Below are 27,809 nucleotides of genomic sequence, written 5' to 3'. Positions count from 1 at the left end.
GAACTTGGTTGACAATGTACTAGGTCGTAAGACAGTTGGGTGCAAATGCATCTTTAAGAAGAAGACTGAAATGGATTGGAAAGTGCACCCTTATAAAGCACGACTCGTTGCGAAGGGCTTTACTCAAACTCCGGGAGTTGACTATGATGAAACCTTCTCACCAGTAGCTAAGATTAAGTCTATTAGAGTGTTGTTAGCCATAGCTGCATTTCATGATTCTGAAATATGGCAAATGGATGTCAAAACCGCTTTCCTTAATGGGAGGTTGGCTGAGGATGTTTACATGGCTCAGCCAGATGGTTTTATCGATCCAAAATACCCTAATAGAGTGTGTAAGCTTCAGAAATCCATTTATGGATTGAAACAAGCATCTCGCAGATCGAATCTTTGCTTTGATGAGAAAGTCAAAGAGTTTGGCTTTTCTAGGAGTGAGGATGAGTCTTGTGTGTATGTCAGGGCTAGTGAGAGCATAGTTAGATTCTTGGTGTTGTATGTGGATGACATACTTCTCATAGGAAATGACATCCCAACTTTGCAGGAGGTTAAGTCCTACCTTGGGAAGTGTTTCGCTATGAAGGACCTTGGGGAAGCTGCCTATATCCTAGGGATAAGGATATTGAGAGATAGGAGTAAGAGACTAATTGGAATTAGTCAGAGTACTTATGTGGATAAGGTGCTGAAGAGGTTTATTATGAAAGATTCCAAGAAAGGAGAATTACCAATCCAGAGTAATGCCAAGCTAAGTAAGACTCAGAGTCCGAGTACAGAGGCTAAGATAGCTGAGATGATTCAGATATCATATGCTTCCGCTGTAGTGTCGATCATGTATGCTATGACTTGTACTCTCCCTGATGTGGCCTTTGCTTTGAGCATGGGCAGTAGATATCATGGGAACCCTGGCAAGGCACACTGGACAACGGTAAGGAACATTCTCAAGTATCTGCGGAGGACTATGGACTGGCTCCTTACCCTCAGGGGCAGTGATGAATTGAGAGTGGAAGGATATAGTGATGCTAGCTTCCAGACTGATAGGCATAATTTCCGCTCTTAGTCAGGCTGGGTGTTTATCCTAAATGGAGGAGCAGTTACTTGGAAAAGTTCCAAGCAGGAGACAGTAGCTGATTCAACTTGTGAATCACAGTACATAGCAGCAAGCGAGGCAGCAAAAGAGGCGATATGGCTAAAGAACTTCATCGAAGACCTTGGAGTTGTACCAGCTATAAAGGAGCCAATGGAAATTTTCTATGACAGTGAAAGTGCGGTTGCTTTGGCTAAAGAACCAAGAGATCATGGGAGATCTAGGCATCTTGACAGGAAATACCATTTCATCATACGTAGAATAGAAGAAGGACTCCTCGTGGCAAAGAGGGTATCATCAGATAAGAACCCGACAGATCCCCTCACGAAGGGACTAAGCGGGGTTAAGCATTTACAGCATGCGAGGCACATTTGGCTGAAGGGTGCTATTAGTTTCAATAATTAGATTCCTGAAACTTGTAAAATGCAATTGACATTTGATGATAAATAAAAGTTGTTATTTATTTATGATTAAGGTGTTACTCTCTTGTGTTGATTGTTTACTATGTTTCAATTTTGCATTTTTTTACTTCCAGAATAATTATGTTATTATTCAAACCATCCACAGTCAATCAAACATTGGAAGTAAGTATTGATTTAAGAATGTCATGAATTTGGCTTGTATGATTTGTCTAAAGTGCTCTAGACAAAGCAATGGTTACTACAACATTCATGAGTACTCATAAGGGCTGAGTATTGGATCCAACCCACGCTCACTTGCATCACTTCATAGAATTTATCTCTAGTGATCGTGAGACGGTAATATCATATGAATCTTCAAACCTAGAGATATGAGTTGTTGACTATGAGTTGGTTATTCATTGATTGTATGAAAACGCATTGGTAACTCGATGTTATAAAATGTGCCTTTGTGAATAATTCTACAAGTAGTTAGTACAAGCATATCAGTTGAAGTTTATATGTTCCTTCTAGAAATAGAAGCGATATGTGGCCCCCTTGATGATTTGGTTTTGACCTATGTACCGGGCCCGATCAGAACCTAATTGATGTGTTCAATTTAGTTCTATGTCAAAACAAATCAGAGATCGAGAAACAAATGCTGGATAATAACTAAGACCATGTTCCATGTGTTTGTCCGACTGATATCATGAGAATAGAGGATTATATGATCACTTATCTTAAATGGCATATCATCATTATCTCAGTTCCGAGAGACTTTGAAAGAGCTAAGATTGTTGGTCGGATTTTGAAGTCATTTTTGCAAATATAGTTATTAGACTTATGTAAGTAGGAGACTGTTCGATATAGTGTCTAAGTCCATAACTTTATTTGGTATGTACTTGACCCGACCCGACATGATCCATTTGGGTTGCATGGCATTGCAATACTTGGATAGACTAGATGAGATAATAAGGCAGTTATGATTATTAATATATTATAAGTTCTAATATATTAATAATAGTATTATTTAATTAGTATTGATCAAGTATTAATTTGGTGATCAAAGTGAGACTAATTAAATATATAGGGTTGACGATGACAATCATCAATTCTTTTATGGTGGATTAATGATCCATGGTTTATGGGTTTGGTTATAACCATATGGAGCTCCATGGATAGTCCATGGGAGTTACAAACCCATGGGTCATGAGAAATGAAGAGTCATGACATTAAGAGTATTCATGTGAAAACCCTAATTGTGACAACACTATAAAAGGAACCCTTTGGCTAGCAAAATTGGGCCTAGAGTGTTTCTAGAGAGTGCATAACCGATTTTCAAGTGTAAGAAGTATTCTCTCAAGTTATTCCAAGTTTTGTGGTGTTGTGTGAACCATTTGAGGCACAACATTTGGGGTGCTAGGCTCACAAAGTCTTGAAGGAATCCAAGAAAAACAAGGTATGTATTTCTTCTAGTTTTTATGTTTTATGTAATCCCCATGCCATGCTAGTTAGGAAATAACCTTGAAAAAGAAATTTGCATGTATATAGAGAAAACATAGATTCAAGGTTATTAGGGTTGCATGTACACTTAGGAAGTGTTAGAATGCTCAAAACCCATCAAATGCAGGGCCACCAATAATCGGGTCGAAGATCTCTATACATCTTCGTCGCCCCTGGGTGGATGGAGAAATGAGACTTATGGGCCTCGTTGATCAACACTTTCCGTACCCCATCCCAGTACGGCACCCAAACTCTCCCATGAAGGATCAACAATCCTCGACCATCATAATCAAAAAAGGATACTCGATCTACGATCCTCTCACACTTCTGCCTCTCTTCGTTTAGGCCCTCAACCTGTGCCCCTCTCATCTACTCCAACAATGGAGTATTCACCGTCATCTTCAGATATATATCCCTAATCGGAGCCGCGATCGCCTTACGGATTAGGGCGTCGACCACTACATTGGCCTTGCCCGGATGATAAAGGATCTCACAATCGTAGTCCTTTACCACATCTAACCACTGACGTTGCCTCATGTTTTGATTTGGCTATTCCATGAGGTACCTCAGACTCTTGTGATCCATGTAAATGGTACAGCGGACCCCATAGAGGTATTGCCGCCAAATCTTGAGGGCAAACACCACTGCCCCCAACTCTAAATCGTGCGTCGGATAGTTAGCCTCGTGAGGCTTCAACTGTCTAGAGGCATAAGCTATCACATGCCCTCGCTGTATCAATACAATCGTTGTTTGAGTGTCTCAAATGTTGCCTGTTGCTCATGCCCCTAGAAAAACACCACCGACTTCCTAGTCAATCGGGTGAGCGGAACCACTATCTTGGAGAAATCCTGGATGAATCTCTTGTAGTACCCTGCCAAACCTAGGAAGCTTCGAATTTCAGATGGAGACCTCGGAACCTCCCACTGCATCACGGCCTCTATCTTGGTTAGATCTACTAGAATACCCTTCTGGTTGATGAGGTGCTTAAGGAACTGCGCTTCGCGCAACAAGAACTCACACTTGGAGAACTTCGCGAAAAGTCTCTCCCTCCTTAGCGTGTCAAGCACCTCCCTCAGGTGCTCCTCGTGTTGCTCCTGAGTATTGGAATAAACCAAGATGTTGTCAATGAACACTATAACAGACCAATCCAACATCGGTCTGCATACGTTATTTACAAGATCCATGAACGTGGCTGGAGCATTGGTGAGCCCAAACGGCATCACCACAAACTCATAATGACCATAGCGGGTCCTAAAAGCGGTCTTCTGAACATCCTCACCTCTGACCCAGATCTGATGATATCCAGAGCACAGATCAATCTTAGAGAACCAAGATGCTCCCTGATGCTGATCAAACAAGTCATCTATCGTCGGGAGTGGTAACGGTTCTTCACCATTACCTTATTCAGCTCCCGGTAATCTATGCACATACGGTGCGACCTGTCCTTCTTCTTCACAAACAGGATCGGAGCTCCCCAATGTGAACTGCTCGGCCTGATAAAAACCCTTGTCTAGCAGTGTGACAACCCGAAATTTCCATTCTAAACAAACCATATCAAGCCAATAGAAGTAGAACAGTTACAGTGAAAATTCAGACTCCGAGTATAAGTTTGGCAGTTTTCAGGATTTACACTTAAGGGGATATTAGGAGAGTGGATGCACTAGGGTTTTGTGCAACACTGTTATTCCAATACTCTAGGAAATTAGAGTTCGTTTCAGGAATAAAAATATTTTCTGCCAAAAATATCTCAGGACTATAAATAGAATTCTGAACCAAATTGGTTCATTAGTTGAATTCCATTTAAGAGAAAAGTCAAAATTCTCTCTCACGGATCTTCGGGTTTTTATCCCAAATTGTGAGTACCTCGATCTAGTTATGTTATATAGCTTAGATTGTGTTTAGAAACACCAATTACATATCAAATCTGTGAGATTCGGGAGTTTACCGCCCAAGAACGTTCTTGGAGAGTAAACTCCGATAAGTGGCTTAAAGTGTCCCAATGACCCTCAAAGCCTTAGAACTCAAACTAGAAGACTTCATTACATATTTAGGACACCAAAATAAATTAAAATCAATGATAAAAGTGAGTTCACGGCCAAGGAGCTTCTTGGGCCGTGAACTCCATGTTTAAGTGCCAAAAATGCCCTAAGTGCCTTCATTTAGCCAAGAGACTAGCATAGCACATTACCTTGATGTGTCTAATACCCAAAAAAATCAAAATACCAGCACCTAGGGGTGTTTACGGCCGCAAACACATGGCCAATTGGTTCATGGGCCGAAAACTCTAGTTAGGGGTGTTTTGATGCCACAAACACTACCTAAGGCTTAGACTTGATTTTAGACATGTACCCTAAAGTGTTTAAAGCCTAGAAAACATAAGGAATCACAAGTATTAAGGATTTTACGGCCAAGACAAGTTCTTGGGCCGTGAACCCCTATAAAGGGGTCAAATGACACCCTAACTCCTTCCTTATGCCTAGAACCCAACATAGATCATAACCTTGAAATGTTAGAGACTTGGAAACACCATAAACACCCTCCTAAGGGAGTTTACGGCCGTAAAATCCAAGGGAATATGGTCCCAGGGCCGTAAACTCCTTAAAGGAGTTAATAGGAATCCCAAATACTTGATTTAGCCTTGAAACAATTCACCACTAGAGTTGTAGTAATTCTAAGCTTCATTAAGTGACCCTAAGGAGAGTTTACGGCCAAGAGTTTACTCCCCTGGGCCGTAAACTCCAAAGCATATGGTCATTTGACCATAAACTCCCATTAGACACCTTGCACTCCTTTGTTGCAACCCATTTGCCTCCTAGCACTTGACCAAAAGTGTTTTCCTCGCATTAAGATGCTTATACTTGTATAATTAGTGTTTTAATCACTAATTATTTATATACATATGTCTTCATATGTATTTAGGATCATTGTGTGTGTCTAAAGTCTTCACTTGACACCCAACACTTGTCCGATCCTTCCTTACGATAACAATTCGTTCAATTCCCGTCACTTACTGTAGGTGACTTCATACCCCTTAATCAATGTTTTAAACTATTTTTAAATGTTTTATGGGGAGGGGGATACAAGTAGAATTATGCTAATTATTATATCAATCACGTGTGACTAATAAGCAGCATTCAAATGATTGGCTACTCATTAGCCGTTTTACCAAACAGTTTCCTTCAAATGTTTTTCATAAACACTTTATGTGTTTAAAAACTCCTTATTACAATGCACATTTTATTCTGTGTATTACATTTCAAACTTATTTACAACTGTGTTTCAAACAGATGTTCTTTATACTAAACTGTTTTATCAAACCCATGCCTTTAAAACCATTTTATAGATCGACATCAAGTCGGTCTTTTCTTAGAAATATTTATGTTCAAAGGTCTTACAAATCTTATTTTATGCTTTTAAATTTATAAATTGCATGCCTCTATATGTATAATTATATAAGAAATGTTTAAAAGACTTAGGAAGGCTATCCACCCTATTTCCTTTTCGCGCTTGAGATGTGGTCTGGTGGGATATCGGGTACTCGTCCGAAGGTCGTTTAAATATTAGTTATATAACATATGTACATATATAGTCATAAAGGCCCTTCCAGTTCATCCCATGCCCTTGGGTAGCAAGGGTATACATCCATGACCATACGTACAAGTTAGATTACTAGTAAACTACCATATGGGTAGTTTAGAAAGATACTAGAACTATTACTAGAACGCAATATCATACAATGAGTCAGTTCATTCATGAGTCAATACTTTCTAGATCATTACTGTACATTACTATACTTGCTAGATAGAGAGAGCATACCTTACAGCTAGAACATTACAATACATTACTATACATACTAGATAAAGAGAGAACACACATAACAGCTAGCACACATAGAACATTACATTACACTACTATACTATTACATGATCACACTTACATAAGTACAATTACATGATCACACTTACATGAGTATGCTTACATATACATAGAACAGACGTCACTAGGTGCTATAGCACGGAACCAGTTCAGGATCTAACTATACTGATGAATCACAATGCAATTGTGATAGTTATATCGAGTATACATGATCATAGTAATGTGGATGCTCACGACTTGCATTCCTGCAGTGGTCGTGGGTAGGTCCCAAAATCTCTTTGATAGGGGAGCGTATAGTCTGGGATCTAGACATCACATTATAACTTATCCCTCAAATAAGGCAGTTGAGTACCGATGTAGTTATTTATATCAAATACTATAGTACTTGGAACAATTACCCTAGATTTAAGGTAATAGGTACGGTTGTAGTTCGACACTACACCATAGTACTATTTCTTTTCCCATTACATTGACTTCGTGAACATTCACATGACGCACGGTAATGTAGAAACTATATTTTTGGTTAATGATAGTCAGACTTGGGAAAATACACATTCTTACTAGAGACACACACACACAGACACTAGATGCGTTGGTAGAAGGCTACATAAAGATCAGTTAAGTCTTGGTAGAAGACTCCCTGTTATAATAGTAGGAATCATAGGGATTTCTAGAGTTTTTCAAACGTTTACAGTTGTTTTGCATACATTTTCAATACTTACGATTTACATACATTTTCAATACTTACAAATTCTTACATACAAATTAAGACACTAAAATACTTATGATATCACCAGCTTCAAAGCTGATACTCGCTTTCAAAATTACTTGTATCCTCAGGTCATCATAGACAGGTACCGATGTAAGGAGAAAGGAAGATGGAGCTTATTCAAGACTCATCTTTCATTTTGATTTATGCTTTAGTGTTTATCAAAATGTAACAGAACACTTGTATATCAAACCATGACGTCCTCCGCCCCAGAACGTTTCCGCCGTTCTTGGTTTCGGGGTGTGACAGATTGGTATCAGAGCATTGTTTATAGTGAATTAAGTATATCAAACCATAAAAGATATACTAACTATAAATACATAAGGGATTAAAAATACTCTGACCAAGATTTTATACTTTAAATAATAAAATATTTAAGTAAGTATACGTGCTGCATTCATACTAAAATCAGTGTCACTAGGACAGTACAAAAGAATTACGATTGTTGGGCAACAAAAGTGGGCTTAGAGACATATGGTCAAAATTGGGAAGATATAGCGTGATTATCTATATTATCCGAGGGTTGACTAGCATGTGCCTAAGTTTACTTGTGTGGTTGCAACAATGCTGAAATCTTACCAACTCTACCACAATGAGAACAATAGAACATAACATTAAAATTAAAATACTATAGGAGTATTTGGTGTTACTATAAGTACTTTATACTTGAGAACTAAAACGGGATCTTCATTACTAAGTTGATAGTTGCTAAGTGGATACACTAAGGCTATATGTAATTAGGATGTTATAGACTTAGAATCTATGGAAATTTTACTTCACCCCTATTCTGTGTGAATACGGAGTTAAGGTCACTTATTCGAAGGTCTATCCTGTTTAGATTACATATAACTGGTATGCACTTCACAAATAGCGATGTAACTGATGAAGATTTTCTAAATAATTATCTAGATAGTTCGTCTAATAATTATTTTCTTACCCCCAAATTCTCGCATAGATAACATGGCTGGACTCCATCCCACAGCAACCAGTATCTTCCGAACGAAGTCATAGCTGGTTGGTTTGGAGAAGAACCAGAGAATGATAGTCCTATCCCCTTGAATGATCACCATGATGAAGACCTTTCGTATGATGCTAACTCCGAACCAGAGGTTGAGAACCTACCCCGAGCAGCTCCCTTTCCAATTCCTAACCCTCGTCTGGCTTTTCATGGCCCGACCCCTAAGTGAGTGGAATGCTTGGAAACAAGGAGCCAAGGACAAGATCAGCCCATGCCATTTAATGGCGACTGAAGCTTTTACGACTTGAGCAATGGGGGCTCAGCAGATAGAGTCTTGCCAATCTTGGTCCACAGAGTGACCCGAAATGAGATTCAAGGCAGGACAACCCTACACCAGATTACCGAAGTTGTCGCTGATGCGAGAATGCATACCCTCCGCACCATTCGTCTAGAAGATGCTCACGAGAGATCAGAGAGAAACCATGAAACCCTGCTGCAAGCGCTGGCTGAATCACGAGCCGAAGTCATAGAGCTCCGAGTACGCCAGAGGGTGTATGAAAGAAACCTACTTGACGTGGAACGTCAACTGGCTGAACTGAGATTTCACCAGAAGGATGACTGTCACCGGTAGTAGACGCTTTACTTTATTTTCCTTATAAAAAGGAATCGTGTTTTTTTGTCTATGCGCGATGTGGCATTTTCTATGAAATTATCTTGTACCGTAAATACTTTAGTTAGGTCTTTATGCTGTCAAGAACTATCTTCTCTGTGGTTATGATGTAAAAGGTCATTTTCCCGAATCTTTACATTGTGAATATCAAAGATATTGACAGTCGGCTAACTTTTGTGTCATCCTTCATTCAAGTACTCTTATCATGCTTTCATTGGGGTCTATCTGAAACATGCTTTAGTCAAGGCATTGGACTATAGTGATTTATCTCCGGAGACATTTCCAAGTCTCTTTCAGTGGTTGGATCTTGTTATTCACCAACCCATGACACCTCGGCTTGAACAACAAACGTTTTGAGACCATTCCACAAACTTACTTCTACTCATTACTAGGACTGCATCATAGGGATGTAGGTCAAACCTTCGCGATCATACTTCCATTCCGTACTAGGACTGCATCATAGGGATGTAGGTCAAACTTTCGAGAACATAGTCGTACTCTTTACATGAACAATGTAAGTACATCAAGGGTCAACCAGATTCACTCGCAAAACCCTTATCTTTCGTGTTGTAGAATCATGTCGTCATCCGGAAGCAATCAGTCGAACTGCGAAACCTCCGCTTTTCCTATGACGCCGCTACCTTTCAAACAGCAGTTACAGCTGCCGTGATGGCTGCCGTAACCGTGGTCCTTGCGCACCGTAGCACTATCAGCGCATTCAATGCTGCAAATGGGAATGAAGTTTCCATTCGTGGTATCCATCCAGGAAGTCGCCAAACAGTTACAGTCACAGACTTGCAAAGCCGAAAAGCAGAGAACAAGAAACGAAAGCGTCAAGCCCGGAAAGAACGCAAGAGATCCCAAAGGCTGGCTATACAACAACAGTAAGTGGAAACCCCTGCCGTTCCCGTACCGAGCAGGCCATATGAGGGAAAACTCCCGAAGTGTGATAAGTGTAGTTTCCATCATCATGGGGCTTTCCATGAGATGCAATGTTGCAATTGCCTAAACATAGGGCACCATGCTCGTGGCTGTGGAGCAACGACACTACCCATCACTCAAGTCCCTTTCATCGGGACTGACCCTACACACAAGATTAGTTATAACGCGAACGATTTAAGAAGCAATTTTCAAATTGGAGTAACGAGGAAGGCACTCGTGTCCACATAACACTGGCTAAACACCGCAATCCCGTCACCAAAGCTAGTACTAGCCAGTAATGCCACCAATGCGGGGAGATAGGGCACTTCAAGAAGCATTGCCCCATAGCAAAGAACTCTGGCGCAGATGGGAGAATTCTCAGGATCACAGCTGCAGGAGAGCCTACTCCGGAACCCCTTGTTAATGTAATTTATGAGTGTTGTTGTAACAGACTTATAAACCATCCAGAACTAGTGCAACTAGAGTCTTACTTTTTGCGAGATCCTGCCGGTATAGAGATTCTCGTGCTGCGTATACTTGTCTTTTGTAGTATACCTTATTCGCAACAATGGTCTTGTTGTAAGTCTAAAGTATTGTAACTCTGTTGATGATTGCACGGTTGTGTTTTGTCTGTAAATGTCTTATGTTCAAGTCTAATGTCTTTAAGTTTCAGTATGATTTCGACATTATCATACGAATCGATTCAATTTGATCCTCACGAAAACAGCTCCATGCGTACGTCTCCTTTTCAGTAAACACCTTTTTAGCGAAACCGTCATACCAGAACACCGAAGTACTCATGCCATGAGTACCTCTTAGTTATTTTCTTTCCGAAGAAATCCCCGAAGTACCACTCGTGCAGTACGTCAAGTTTAATCCAAGGATTCATGCGATTGATCTATCACTAAGGAAGTTATACATAAGACTGATATATAATCAAGCTTCTAAAGGTTTAGAATTGATGATTCCACTTTAACTTCTTTTTCTCCAATGGGATGTCAGCTTAAAGAAGAATCAGTTATTCGACTACCTTTTCAATCTTAATTATATACGAATCGTATACCCGAAATTGTGATTGTGAAACCATGTATGAATTCTAATATGAACTTCAGGACGGAGAACAGCTTAAGTCTACGAGTAATCACATCATCATGTGAACAAACTTAGAACCCAGTACGACTCCCGTAAACGGATCATCCTACAGCTTAAGCATCTATGGAGACACCAGAACAGCCCGGACAACTTAGTGAACTACACAGAAAGAGAATTAGAAGACTAGGCTTCTCACCCTGGAGAACCCCAGTCTTATTCTCCCAGAGATTGATGGATTGCATCGTATGTGCCTCAATAATATCGAGGAATCCGTCAAGATTTTCATTAGAAATCGTTATCTCTGCCTCGCGTAGATGAAATGGTTGAGCAAACGCAAGGAAAGAAACTACTTCCAGGAATGGATCTGAGATCCGAATATCACCATTTCGAGTGTTAGGGAAAGATGTCCGGAAGACTATCTCCTGAACTCGATGCGGACACTTCGAGTCCGTAGTGATAACCTTCGGATAGGACCAATACGCCCATAGTTTTCATGAGCTAAATGAATAGGGTACGTCTTTCTTACTTGGATTAGTTCGTCAATTCTCCATATAATGACTTACTTATCTACCCTCGTAGTAAGAAGGAACCCCTAGAAACATTACCTTCAGAGGTACTTTTCTCGAAGTTCTCTAGGCACGAGTTTTGAAATTGAAGAGTTAAATTTCTATGACACACTGTTAATAATGTGGGAAATTTTGAGTACTCTTACAATTTGTCAAAGCCGTTGAGAATTTGTCGACACCGGAGATGCCGATAGTCATTCGCCAAATTCTAGGTCTTACCGACCTATTGTCATAGTTCATTCCGAACTCCTCGGAAATTACAGAAACCCATATGACTTTGACCCAACAAGGGGTGGCCTTTGACTGGGAAGTTAAGCAAGAAAAGGAACCTTTGGAATTCCAAGTGAGTGACCAAGTTCTTTAGGATAACTCACTCTGGGAATGGCTTAATACACTTCGTATCGCATGGAAAGCTAAATCCAATATAGTTAGGACCTCCAAGATTCTTACCAGAATCGGTCCTGTATCTCACAAACTAGACCTACTCCGCGAACTCAGTAACATACATTCTACTCTTCGCATCTCGATCGTGAAACCATACCTTTCCATTAGGACTCTTGTAAGTCCACTCGTCGAGATCCTCGCCTTCGTATTAGAACCGTAGTGACCCTCGACCGAGAGGTCAAGCGGACGAAGCAAAACCGTCGCCAGTTAGTGAAGGTTCGTTGGAATGCCAACCGAGAACCCGATTTCACTTAGGTGCGCTAGAACCAATCGATTAGGAAGTTTCCTCCTCACGACTCGATCATTCGTGCATACTTCCTTGCCTAAATTCTAATTTCGGGACGAAATTCCCTTCAACAAGGGGATGATGTGACAACCCGAAATTTCCATTCTGAACAAACCTTATCAAGCCAATAGAAGTAGAACAGTTACAGTGAAAATTCAGACTCCGAGTATAAGTTTGGCAGTTTTTAGGATTTACACTTAAGGAGATATTAGGAGAGTGGATGCACTAGGGTTTTGTGCAACACTGTTATTCCAATAATCTAGGATATTAGAGTTCGTTTCAGGAATAAAAATATTTTCTGCCAAAAATATCTCAGGACTATAAATAGAATTCTGAACCAAATTAGGTCTTTAGTTGAATTCCATTTAAGAGAAAAGTCAAAATTCTCTCTCACGGATCTTCGGGTTTTTATCCCAAATTGTGAGTACTTCGATCTAGTTATGTTAAATAGCTTAGATTGTGTTTAGAAACACCAATTACATATCAAATCTGTGAGATTTGGGAGTTTACCGCCCAAGAACGTTCTTGGAGAGTAAAGTCCGATAAGTGGCTTAAAGTGTCCCAATGACCCTCAAAGCCTTAGAACTCAAACTAGAAGCCTTCATTACATATTTAGGACACCAAAATCAATTAAAATCAATGATGAAAGTGAGTTCACAACCAAGGAGCTTCTTGGGCCGTGAACTCCATGTTTAAGTGCCCAAAATGCCTTAAATGCCTTCATTTAGCCAAGAGACTAGCATAGCACATTACCTTGATGTGTCTAATACCCAAAACAATCAAAATACCAACACCTAGGGGTGTTCACGGCCGCAAACACATGGCCAATTGGTTCATGGGATGAAAACTCTAGTTAGGGGTGTTTTGATGCCACAAACACTACCTAAGGCTTAGACTTGATTTTAGACATGTACCCTAAAGTGTTTAAAGCCTAGAAAACATAAGGAATCGCAAGTATTAAGGAGTTTACGGCCAAGAAAAGTTCTTGGGCCATAAACCCCTATAAATGGGTGAAATGACACCCTAACTCCTTCCTTATGCCTAGAACCCAACATAGATCATAACCTTGAAATGTTAGAGACTTGGAAACACCATAAACACCCTCTTAAGGGTGTTTACAGCCGTAAACTCCAAGGGAATATGGTCCCAGGGCCGTAAACTCCTTAAAGGAGTTAATAGGAAGCCCAAACACTTGATTTAGCCTTGAAACAATTCACCACTAGAGTTGTAGTAATTCTAAGCTTCATTTAGTGACCCTAAGGAGAGTTTACGGCTAGGAGTTTACTCACCTGGGCCGTAAACTCCAAAGAATATGGTCATTTGACCATAAACTCCCATTAGAGGCCTTGCACTCCTTTGTTGCAACCCATTTACCTCCTAGCACTTGACCAAAAGTGTTTTCCTCGCATTAAAATGCTTATACTTGTATAATTAGTGTTTTAATCACTAATTATTTATATACATATGTCTTCATATGTATTTAGGATCATTGTGTGTGTCTAAAGTCTTCACTTGACACCCAACACTTGTCCGATCCTTCGTTACGATAACAGTCCGTTCAATTCCAGTCACTTACTGTAGGTGAGTGCATACCCCTTAATCAATGTTTTAAACTGTTTTTAAATGTTTTATGGGGGGGGGATACAAGTAGAATTATGCTAATTATTATATCAATCACATGTGACTAATAAGCAGCATTCAAATGATTGGCTACTCATTAGCCGTTTTACCAAACAGTTTCCTTCAAATGTTTTTCATAAACACTTTATGTGTTTAAAAATCCTTATTACACTGTACATTTTATTCTATGTATTACATTTCAAACTTATTTACAATTGTGTTTCAAACAAATGTTCTTTATACTAAACTGTTTTATCAAACCCATGCCTTCAAAACCATTTTATAGATCGACATCAAGTCGGTGTTTTCTTAGAAATATTTATGTTCAAAGGTTTTACAAATCTTATTTTATGCTTTTAAGTTTATAAATTGCATGCCTCTATATGTATAATTATATAAGAAATGTTTCAAAGACTTAGGAAGGCTATCCACCTATTTCCTTTTCGCGCTTGAGATGTGGTCTGGTGAGATATCGGGTACTCGTCCGAAGGTCGTTTAAATATTAGTTATATAACATATGTACATATATAGTCATAAAGGCCCTTCCAGTTCATCCCATGCCCTTGGGTAGCAAGGGTATACATCCATGACCATACGTACAAGTTAGATTACTAGTAAACTACCATATGGGTAGTTTAGGAAGATACTAGAACTATTACTAGAACGCAATATCATACAATGAGTCAGTTCATTCATGAGTCAATACTTTCTAGATCGTTACTTTACATTATAATACTTGCTAGATAGAGAGAGTATACATTACAGCTAGAACATTACAGTACATTACTATACAAGCTAGATAGAGAGAGAAGACACATAACAGTTAGCACATGTAGATCATTACAGTACACTACTATACTATTACATGATCACACTTACATAAGTACAATTACATGATCACACTTACATGAGTACGCTTACATATACATAGAACAGACGTCACTAGGTGCTATAGCATGGAACCAGTTCAGGATCTAACTATACTGATGAATCACAATGCAATTGTGATAGTTATATCGAGTATACAAGATCATAGTAATGTGGATGCTCTTGGCTTGCATTCCTGCAGTGGTTGTGGGTAGGTCTCAAAATCCCTTTGATAGGGGAGCGTATAGTCTGGGATCTAGACATCACATTATACCTTATCCCTCAAATAAGGCAGTTGAGTACCGATGTAGTTATTTATATCAAACACTACAGTACTTGGAAGTATTACCCTAGATTTAAGGTAATAGGTACGGTTGTAGTTCGACACTACACCATAATACTATTTCTTTTCCCATTACATTCATTTCATGAACATTCACACGACGCACGGTAATGTAGAAACTATATTTTTGGTTAATGATAGTCAGACTTGGGAAAATACACATTCTTACTAGAGACACACACACAGATACTAGATGCCTTGGTAGAAGGCTACATAAAGATCAGTTAAGTCTTGGTAGAAGACTCCCTGTTATAATAGTAGGAATCATAGGGATTTCTGGAGCTTTTCAAACGTTTACAGTTGTTTTACATACATTTTCAATACTTACGATTTACATACATTTTCAATACTTACAAATTCTTACATACAAATTCTTACATACAAATTAAGACACTAAAATACTTATTATCTCACCAGCTTCAAAGCTGATACTCGCTTTCAAAATTACTTGTATTCTCAGGTCATCATAGACAGGTACCGATGCAAGGAGAAAGGAAGATGGAGCTTATTCAAGACGCATCTTTCATTTTGATTTATGCTTTAGTGTTTATCAAAATTTGACATAACACTTGTAAAATAATTATATTATTAATGCAATGGATGATGTTGTTGCTTGTTTACTTCTTTTCATTGTTGTGATACTGTACATGACGTCCTCCGCCCCAGACGTTTCCGCCGTTCTTGGTTTTGGGGTGTGACAAGCAGCTCATACAGCTACATAGAAAACTGTTGCATCTTGAAGGAGCCAACCGATATGGTACCTTGGCTATCGGAGTCGCACCAGGAACCAGATCAAGCCTGAACTTAACCTGTCTCTCAGGAGGTATTCCTGGCAAATCCTCTGGAAATACATCCGGGTAGTCTCTCACTACCGGTACATCGTCGAATGTCGCCTTGCCCTTCTCCCGGGCATCTAAAACATAGGCGACGAACCCTGCGCAACCGAATTTAAAGTAGCGCCTCGCTCCTACTGCTGAACAAAGAATTGGTCTGCGTTGTGGCCTCTCGCCCTGGATCACTAACTCTCCCCCACTGGGAGTGCGAACCCTCATTAACTGCAGTTCATAATCAATCACTGCCCCATTGGGGCTCAGTCAATCCAAGCCCACTATAACCTTGTTCCCTCATAGAGGAATAGGAACCAGGTCTACCGAAAACTGCTCATCGAATAACAGAAGCGAACCCACCTTATGCACTCTCGCGACCCTAACGGTCCTGTCATCAGCTATCTCAACCTCAAGTGGACAATCCAGCTCCCCTGGAGCTCTGCTAAACCTCTTGCTAAGCGCAAGCAAAACAAATGATTGGGTAACCCCCGAATCAAACAATATTGTAGCTGAAATGTTGTTCACTAAGAACGACCCTATATAAAACATATAACCATAAGAAACAATTAATAACAAATAAAGAGATTTAAGAAATATACATACCCATCACCACATCAGGAGTTGCTCTCATCTCCTCTGCAGTCATCTGAAAAGCTCTACTCTTCACCATTAGCGCCTTACTCCGGCCTTAACGGCCGTCTGTAATCCTCAATGTTGCAGGGGCAGGTGCTACCGCCTTCCCTGTTGCTGCTAAACTCGGACACTGGGACTTTTTATGTCCCCTCTGATTGCAATGGAAGCAAATCAGATCAGATGTTGTCGTGGTAGTAGTAGCTATAAAATCCTTGCTCATATGCCCAGTCCAGCCGCACTTGTAGCAACCGGCACTCCCTGTCTTGCATGCCCCATCGTGCAATCTCCCACACTTGCCACACCGACCGGGGATCTACTGTCCTCTAGATCTGTGATCTGAAACCTTGGGCTTTTTGCCCGAACTCCCTGTGCCAGATGCCGCCTCTGGCTTCCTCTTCTTCTCCATCTCTAGATCAATCTCTCTGTTGTGGGCCCTCGCAATCATATCATCCAGCGTTTTACAGCTGGACCAGCTCACAAACTGGTGGATATCACTCCGCAACATCTCATGATAACGGGCCTTCTTCATTTCCTCATCAGCTGTGTACTAAGGAATGAGAAGAGCCCTCTCCTTGAACTTGGCGGTAATCTTCGCCACTGTCTCCGTAGTCTGAGTGAGATCCTGAAACTCCCTAGATAACTGTTGCACCTCAATAACCGGTGCAAACTCGGCTCTAAACCTGGTAGTAAAATCAACCCATGTCATCGCATCAAGTGCTGCGTCATCCCCGATGACATGCCCGATCTCCTCCCACCAATCTCGTACCCTGTCCTTCAGAAGACAGGGTGCTAGTCTGACGTTGTCCCCCTCGGGACATCTGCTGGTGCGGAAAGCATTGGCAACATCTGCCAACCTCCTGGTACTCGCTATAGGGTCCCACGCCCCATGGTAGTCTGGATCTCCACAAACCCGGAACTCCCTAAAGGTGAGTGCGTGCGACCCTATCATGGCCGCCACCTCAGCATGTAATTTGGTCAACCTCTCGTCCATCAGCTCTAAAATACCCTCCTTGATCGAATCGAAGATTGCAGGAGTCTGCTCAAGTATGGTGTGAGTAATCTCAGAAAAGAGAAACTCCCTAGTCTGCTCATCCAAATGCCTGACCCCCAAGCTTGATCCTAATCCCTCACCGGCACCTAAACTGATGTCTGTTGTCCTAGGGCATAAAACCACCATTCTAAAACACATAATGACAAACATCAGAAACACTGATATATCTCGAGGGATCGCTACTTCTACAAGTTTCTTGGTCTCATCTAAGCCTTCCTTGATTCGAGTACGGATCCTCTGCTTTCAGTAGTACGGGCCGATACTACCTTCCACATTTATCCATACTTTCCTCAAGAACGGCTTCGACTCCACCAAGTCATTTTTACTGCCACTGATCTCTGCTACTTTCATCCTACGCTTGCCCTAGGGAAATCACTGACTCAACCAAAACCAATCCTCAGTTGATGAAGGCCTCCTTGTAATGCCAATTAGCCATCACCTGAACACAATCACATGTGACGAGGCTTAGATAATCCATCGAGTAAAAGACTTGTCCCTACAATGGTTAGACTCAGACAAGTGCTGCGCAATAGGGCCAAATACAACACTCCGAGATTATTCAACCCTAATCATATGTGACGTGACGTATTCACCTAATGGGCTACTCCCGTTCCCACAAAGCACAAAGCAAGCAACATTCAGACACAGGAAACTACTTAAGCAAATCTATCCTCATAACGAGAAATTATACTAGCACACAATGTTATCTCATACTATCAGGCATAACCTAACCAGGCTATCCTACTACTGTCTACTCAATACTAGCATGCAATTTCTCATAAAGTTGAAACTCATATAGCACGCACATAAGGCATCCTCCTAGATCCTTAGTCCTATTCTAGCATAAACTTGTATGGGTAATTTGAGACCCTTTTCTCTTTCTCAAACTATTTTCTTTTTCAGTTTCTTTTTCAAAAATTCTTTCAAAACCATTTTTCTTTTGAAAATCTTTTACCAATTCCTTAGTGTGAGTCCAGTCATACCCGGACGTATGCCTGAATCCCTCAAACAAAGGCTCTGATACCAACTTGTAACGTCCCAAAAATACCACCCAAAATTTTTTTCATTCAAAAAAATAACTAAAACCATAATATATAAATGTCATTTGATAACCCATGAAGCATATGTCTCAAAATGTCATATCAAAATGGATCAAATCAAAACCGTGTCAAAACATCTCAAAATATTAGAGTGAACTCCCAGGATAACTGAAGTTGTGGTGTGTGCCATGCCATCATCCCCAAGCTCGTCCGCTTACTAGCGGAAGTACCTGAATACAAAACTGAAACGGTAAGCACGAAGCTTAGTGAGTTCCCCGAAACTACCACATACCATACTGTTGGTTTTTGAGCATTCTAACACTCCTAAGTGTACATGCAACCCTAAATACCTTGGATCTATGTTTTCTCTATTATACATGCAAATATGAACTTTCCAAGGTATTCATCCTAACTAGCATAATAACATTGATTCATATGAATATATCAAGTTAGAATTACATACCTCTTTGATGTAAAATGTCTTCATGAAGCTTGAGTGCCTAGTGCCCCAAGTGTGACACCTCAAATGGTTCACACAACACCAAATACAGTTGGAATAGATTAGAGAGAAATCCACACTTCATGAAAATCGGCTAGCCCTTTCACAAATAATCTAGTGTCGATTTTGTCAACAATAAGATGCTTATATAGTTAGTGACAATTAGGGTAAACCCTAATTGTGATGCCTTTCCATTTTCTTGGATCCATGGGTTCAAATACACCATGGAGCATCCATGGAACATCCTATGGGTTTTAGCCCAACTTGATAATCCATGGAGTCTTGGCCCACTATACAAGTATGGATGATTTACACAATCAACCCATATATTTAATTAGTCTTCTTTTGATCACTTAATTAATCCTAGATTAAGACTTGATAAATACTAATTAAGTAATCTTATTAATATATTAGAACTTATAATATATTAACAAACCTTAAGTGTTATTTCTCTCATTATAGTCTATTCAAATGCATGATGTCATGCAACCCAAATGGACCATGCTGGGTCGGGTCAAGTCTTACCAATTATAGTTATGGACTTAGACATTAATCCAACAGTCTCCCACTTGGATAAGTCTAAAACTATTATTGCAAGTATGACTTCAAGAACCGACTTGTAAACATAGGTCTCAAAAGCTTCTGTCGAACTCTAACCTTGCCGATGATCTCTGACCTTTGTCAATGCCTTGTCCATTAGATAAGGGATCATATATTCCTCCATTCTAGATATCATATGGACTGAGACATGGATTATAATCATTCCCTCTGTCCATTTGTTGTTTCCTAATTTCCGATTTATGACCACTGACTAATTGAACAAATCAAACCAGTCCAGGCCCAGCCGAGCACTTACATTTGTCATCACCAAATCGTTGAGGGGCCCACAGATATCGCTTTTATCCCGAAGGTAAAAGGAATGGATAAACTTCAACTCATATGGCTTGTTCTACTACTTGTTGAATCATAGACAAAGGCACGTTTTATAACATCGAGTTACCAATGCGTTTTCGTGCAATCAATGTATAACCAACTCATAGTAACAACTCATATCTCTAGGTTTGAAGAATATAAGATATTATCGTCTCATGATCACTCGTGATAAAATCCATGAAGTGATTCCAATGAGCGCGGGTTGAATCCAATACTTAGAACTTATGAGCACTCATGAGTGTTGTAGCACCGCCTTGTCCAACAACTTAGACCTCTACAAGCCCAACCCATGATAGTCTTGATTCATATCTAGTTATTCTGGAAGTCATTCAGGACAATTACCTAGTTATTCTGGAAGTCAAAACATGCAAAGTGAAACACAATAATAATCGAATCCAATATGGTCTCATAACTTATGAATATAAATAAAACACCTTTTATTTATCACCATATGATTACACATTATTCATTCTATACTGTTTCAGCTATCAACTTTATTCTTGAATTAAAACAATAGTTGTCCCATGCTCCAAGCATGTACACTATGTTTTCTAAACACTAGTCATGCCACAAACCTAGTATGCATACTATGTTTGTCTATGATCTTTACTTTGTGAAATAGACCAATTGAACATAACTCCAATGATTCTTATTTCACACTCCCAAATCCTTACTGCAAATGCAAGAATTCCAAATTCATGCCACTTACCAAAATCTGTTAGATTTTAAACTTATATGCACTAATCCTCTTGTAATGATTATGCACAAATTCACAAAGACTTAGCAACAATCATTATTGAGCATTCCAAAGGATATCAACTCCTTGGAAACATCCTTCTTACATTAAGTTTCCTAATCTTAAACAAATTGAAAAATTTCTAACTTTGAAACATTTCCATATTCCATTTTGACTATCACTTCTGAAGAAGAGTTGCCTCCTTACAGATTATGTCAATATAGTCCTTCCAGAATTAACACTATATTTACAACTATCCTTTAGCAACCAATCTTTGGTAAACCTTAGATTGTCCTCGACAATTGCTTGATAATTTTAGTCATATCCAATTCTAGACTTTTCCCTCTTAATGCTCTGAGCATTTTGAAAAGTTTAGAAAGGATGGGTATAGCACATGTAATCGATCCTATATCTGAAGCATATGGGACATGATTCATGATGTCTCACATAAATACTAAACCAGTCTTTTGCTATAATATTTTCATTTCTATTTGCCAAGTTCTCATAATTCAGATTATGAAAAGGGATGTCGTAATCATAATCAAATTTTACAACGCAAATAATGAACCCATATACAGAATTTCCTTATGTTGAGCCATTGCAACATGAAATTCATATATATATATATATATATATATATATATATATATATATATATATATATATATATATATATATCCTTGACTAAATACGATTAATACCTCAATCTAAGCTTTTAGATTTGAGATTAAGTATAATTTCCTCTCCCTTAATTATAGCAAAACAACTCTTTCCCATTTGAAACCTTTTGTTTTCTATAACTAACATTGCTAACTTGCAAGCTTTATCATAATTATCATGCTCCCACTAACATGATGATTATTAGCATAACACTTATGCTCCCACTAGCTTTGATATGTACTCAGAAATCAGATGGACTTCTAGAAATCAATACTTTATTGACATTCTTACCAAAGTTCAGATTTCTGATACTAGATTGTTTTGATACAACTTTATCAATATCATACACGTTATCGTAGATAGCTCAAAGATGTGTCTAAACAATTTTAAGAACTATGAAAATGGATGTCGTAATCATAGTCTCGATTGTTTAGACCTTTTCCACTTCTCACAAGTCCATGTTAGTGTGCCCGTTAACCACACACGCTCCACTAACGACTTTGAGAATGCAAATATAACAATTGCTATCTAGCTAAAATCTACTTAGTGAAAGTGTTTCCTCACCATCATTTTCATGAATCGGAGAGAAACCTTATGACACTTAGATTTAATGGTGTATGTGCTCTTATCCATGTGAATTTCTCAAAGCCATAATCACAATATTAGGTTAGTGACACTTCCAAATTTATATGGACTGAACTTGTGCATTCTTAACTTCTTTGCACCCGGCAGCTCAAGGGCCTACCATTGCTTCCAAGTTGTTGTGCAACCAATTGACAACTCTAAGAACTCATATGCAAAGCCAACTTTAATTGGAATGGGCACAGAATATGTCAACACGATAGGTTACAAACCTCAAGTCGTGTGCTAGTGAAGAACTTCAGGTTTTATTCTTGATTAGTTTTTGAGACTTTCAAGACCTTTAAGACTCCCACTGTCCTCTTGACATATAAGTCTTTCTTGTCAGATATTCAAGAGATAGTGTGGATTCTAATCAAGACAAACACTTCACATAATTGGCCTTAGTTGGTCTTTGTTTTATCCAAAACATCATAACTTACCAATTTCAAATGTACAAGAGTAGAAAACTTTTACTCTTACATTTGACAAGTTTCTTAAACCTTCTTTAAGACATGTCACTCAAGTTACAATCTTAGAGTATAAATCTAAGAATTGTTTTTGGAATGAAGTATGAATCATCTTCTTAATTTAACCACTTCAACAATTCATAACTCCTCTTCTTAACTATCGGAATTCACTTAGAGGATGAATTGTGATAACGTCTCAAAATCATTAAGATGGTCTTAAAACATGATACTAAAGTACTCTCCCATCTTTTCAGATTTGATAAACTTTTATCATTCTGCCTAAGTTGGTTCTTCTTTATTCGCTCTGCCATACATTGGAAACTTTTCCAATGTCTCAGAATTACACTTAAGCTTGTAAGTATAACCATATTTACCGAGCTATAATAAATTATGACGAATAGTCTTATGGATCTTTTATGGTGGACTTAACCAGTGCAAAAGAATGTGTAATCGATCCCTTAGTCCTTTACTTGACTCACACATCCATGTAAACAAGTAGTTAATCTAAATTTTTCCAATGCTTGAATGTTCTCATTCATCATGCTATACAACTTGCATGATTCCAAGTTTCTATCCAACTGAAATTTGGGTGATGAGAATCTTTCATTATTTGGTAAATTTAGACACCACCACAAATGAAAGAATCAAATACATATTTCCACTCTTGCTCTTAATGGAATATGATAAGCAACAAAAATTTATCCAAATACCATTATAAGGATATTTTAAAATAAATAAAATCAAAAATTTTCCTTTTATTTTAAAAAATTTGCAGAAAAACTATCCTTATAGTGCAAAAGCACATGAAAACTTTGTTGTTATTTATTCCTAAGCAATATATCATAACTCCTAAGAAGTAGCTCAAGAATCTGATCTTCAAACTATGCGATAGAAATCCATTTAAGCGATCAGATTCAACATATTCTTTCTTTAAGTTTCTTCACTTTTCTTTGATTCTTAAAACATCAACATGTGACCCAGTCACATCATGTATCAAGAATCTCATAATAGAAACTTAGCAGAGTTAGATAGTGGACTTTACCTGAAGTGGAGTCAAACTTATTCACTTTAACATCCTTAGGTAAATTTGGTAGCTTCACAAACAGTATCCCTTCCTTTGGAATTTGTAACAAATGGACCCTTTGGTAATGGTACATGGGACTATCACACACTTAGCCTCTCTCTTTACCATTTGGTCAACCAAGTTGACTATGGCCGATCCCTTTCCATTGGGAAGAGAGAGCTTTACTGGATATCCAATGTCATTATTGTCAATGTCCATAAAGTTTTAGGAAGTTGACCTTAGCACATAGATAAGATCATTAAGGGTCTTGTCATAGTCTGTTTCATAGTAGTCCTAAAGGAACTCACTATGTGACTTAGAAAGTGATTGATCATCAACTTCGTCTAGACTTTGACACCCAACTCTCTCGGCTTGTCAATATGTGACTACATCTCCAAGATGTGATCACACATAGACCTTTTCTTGCCAATAGGGCTTGAGTGACCTTAAACTTTTCAAGAACTTGTGGGTTAGGGAGAATAATTAGAGGAGGTGAAAGAAGTATGATTTCCATGGGACATCAACTTCATTTAGCAAAGCATGTTTCAAGAGATTTGGGAAGATCATAAATGTCTAAACCAGTCATCTTTTTGGGAGATATTCAAGATAGTTGATCTAAAGTCCGTAATATAACACCCAATATGAAATATTAAGGCTAGGACCCAACACAATACTTTTATAACTTGGAAAAAGGATGTCGTAATCCAAGCTATAAAATATTTGAAGGTAGGTGAATGACGATTCACCAATTTCCACCAAGATAAACGAAATGTATTATTAAGTTTTAATTGGTTTTGAAACTCCTAGATTCTTATGAGATTCATTGAAATTTTCAATGGCATGTTTCAGTCTCGAGTGTGCCCTTCAGGTTTTGTGACGGGGATGCCGAGGATCACAAAACAAGGTGTGAAGTAACCATGCAAATTACTTGGTACTCTTAAGTGTTTACCCCTTAATCGATGTGTCGGTTAACCACACACACTCCATCAATACTATGATAAACATTAAGTTACCCTTTGACTAGCTTGTTAAATACGAGTTAGTGTGCTGATTTACCACACACGCTCCACTAACCGACTTAAACAAAGTGCAAAGTGTAATTTCACGGATTAGCACCTTATTCACATTTTCCTAAGTAACTAATATTGGGTAATTATAAAAGGTTTAGTTACTTAGTATTTATCATTAATACTTTTAATGAAGGGAGAATTATAGTCCTTTTCCTACCCGTTCGGCTAACGACCCTCCACCAGTCAAGGAAGCGGTGGGTGAGAGTGGACACCCATTAAACTGCCATTTTATAGGCAGTAACCTTATACCCCCCTTATAGACCGACTTCGTGAATGAGGCCTACTAATGGTAAGAATGACTTGCTCTTATATATATATATATATATATATATATATATATATATATATATATATATATATATATATATATATATATATATATATATATATATATATATATATATTCTCAGGAAATCAGTGAAACAAGAAACCAACAGCATTTTGAGGATGGGACGTTAAATCGTAAAATAGTTCATTTTGCCATCACAATGTAATTGATTTTGAACATGTAAACATATACCATGGTGTAACCTTTTCAATTATATTTATGATGATTGTATTTACTTTGAGCACTATTATTCTCGTTGATGGTGTAACATTTTCAATTATATTTAGGTTTCACTTAGTACACGGTGAACGAAACTAAGATCATCAACACAAATTTTGTGGAACCATAAACCTCAGTGGTAAAGGCTGAGAGTCTCAAGGGTTACTTTGGCGAAACGAAATGTGATGGAGAATGTAGAGGAGGTGGTTAGAGAACCGAAAGTACCTCTGCTATATATGCATGACAAAGCAAAAAACTCTTAACTCATTTGAGAAGAGTAAGGTAGCTCATGACTTGAGTAAATTTAGCAGCCTGGTTTGGAAGAAACGATAGTTATAGATCGAATCATTAAGGCTTCACTCAGAGTCTTGGAGGCTTTGGTCTACATGCAGCAACATGCTTCTAGGGACACTTAACCAGTTCAAATTAATATTGTCATACCTGCCCTAGTTCCAATTCATGTAGCAACTTTGTACTCGAAACCTAGAAAAGAAAAGAAACAAAGAGAAACAAAATACAAAGAAAATATGTTTGAAAAATAATAAAAACAGAAAATAAAAGCTTTTTGAATTTTTGGAATTTCTGAAAAATAATAAAAGACAGAAAATAAAATCTTTTTGGATTTTTGAAATTTAAAAAACATAAAATAAATAAGATGAAACGAAAATAATGTTTAGAAGATTCAGGAATAAATAAAGCAAAGAAAGTAAAAAGTTTAAAAGAAAATTTACAATGTGTACAGCCGAAACCTAACCTTAGAAATATGGAGCGAAATGGGCCGAGCGTTCCGATCATTTCGGTTCCCTAAACTTCCGAAGCTGAAATAGACCGAGCGATCGGTTCATTTCGGTTCCAAAAAATTATGGAACCGAAATAGACTGAGCGTTTGGTTCATTTCAGTTCCCGAAAATTCCGGAACCGAAATAGACCAAGCGTTCGCTCTATTTCTCTTGTCTAATTTTTAGAGAGAGGTAAGAGGTTTCGGTACCGACTCTGCTTCCATCATTCCCAAGCCTTGTAATATTTTATTAAAGCTCGCTTCTGGTAAGGCCTTAGTGAAGATGTCAACTAGTTGATCAGAGGACCGAACAAAATCAACTTCCACATTTCCATCTTCAACATGGTCCTTGATGAAATGGTACCTCAGTGCAATATGTTTAGTCTTGGAGTGTTGCACTGGATTGTGACATATTCTTATCACACTGTCTGAGTCACAATAGAGTGGAATTTTCTTCATACTCAGGCCGTAGTCTCTAAGTTGGCTTTGTATCCAAATGACTTGAGAAGTACAGGATGTTGCTGCTATGTACTCAACTTCGGCTGTTAAGAGAGACACACTGGTTTGCTTTCAGATTGCCAACTGATAAGTTTAACATCAAGAAATTGGCATCCTCCAGTTGTGCTCTTTTGATCCAAACCACATCCACCAAGATCTGCGTCAGAGAAAGCTTGAACAAAGAATCTGGATTTAGCAGGATACCAGAGACCGAGAGACGAGGTTTGCTTCACATACCAGAAAATATTCTTCACAAATACCATATGAGATTCTCTTGGATTTTCTTGGAACCTGGCACAATAATAGATAGAGAACATAATATATGGTCTACTAGCTGTTAGGTACATAAGAGACCCTTCCATTTGACGATAGAGTGTTACTTCAACAACCGGTTTTTCCAGAGATGGTGTCAACTTTGTGCCAAACACCATTGGAACCTTCACTTTAGAATCTCCCGTCATATCAAACTTCGCCAACAAGGTCTTCGTGTAAGCCTCCTAGTTAATAAAAATGCCTTCTAGTCCCTGTCTTATATTCAGTCCAAGGAAAAAGCTAATTGGACCCATTGCGCTCATTTCAAACTTAGTCTCCATCAACTTCCTGAATTCTGCAGTTAAGCTAGGATTCGTGGAGCCAAAGATGATATCATCGACATAAATTTGAACAATCATAAGATGTTCGCCTTCTTTCTTGCGAAAGAAGGTTCGGTCAACCGAACCTTGCTTGAATTTCGAAGTTTGAAGAAAGCGAGTGAAAGTTTCATACCAGGCTCTCGGTGCTTGCTTCAAACCATAGACTACTTTATCCAGTATATAGCAATGATCTCGATACTTCTCGTTCACAAATCCAGGTGGTTGCTCAACATACACCGTTTCTTCTAGTTCTCCATTTAAGAGAGAACACTTAACATCCATTTGGTAAACTATAAAGTTTTAGTATGCAACATATGCCAGAAAGATTCTTATAGATTCCAACCTTGCTACAGAGGCGAAGGT

Source organism: Lactuca saligna, chromosome 5 (assembly GCF_052625555.1).
Source record: "Lactuca saligna cultivar CGN05327 chromosome 5, ASM5262555v1, whole genome shotgun sequence".
In the NCBI taxonomy this organism is placed as follows: domain Eukaryota; kingdom Viridiplantae; phylum Streptophyta; class Magnoliopsida; order Asterales; family Asteraceae; genus Lactuca; species Lactuca saligna.
This window is presented reverse-complemented; position numbering follows the sequence as displayed.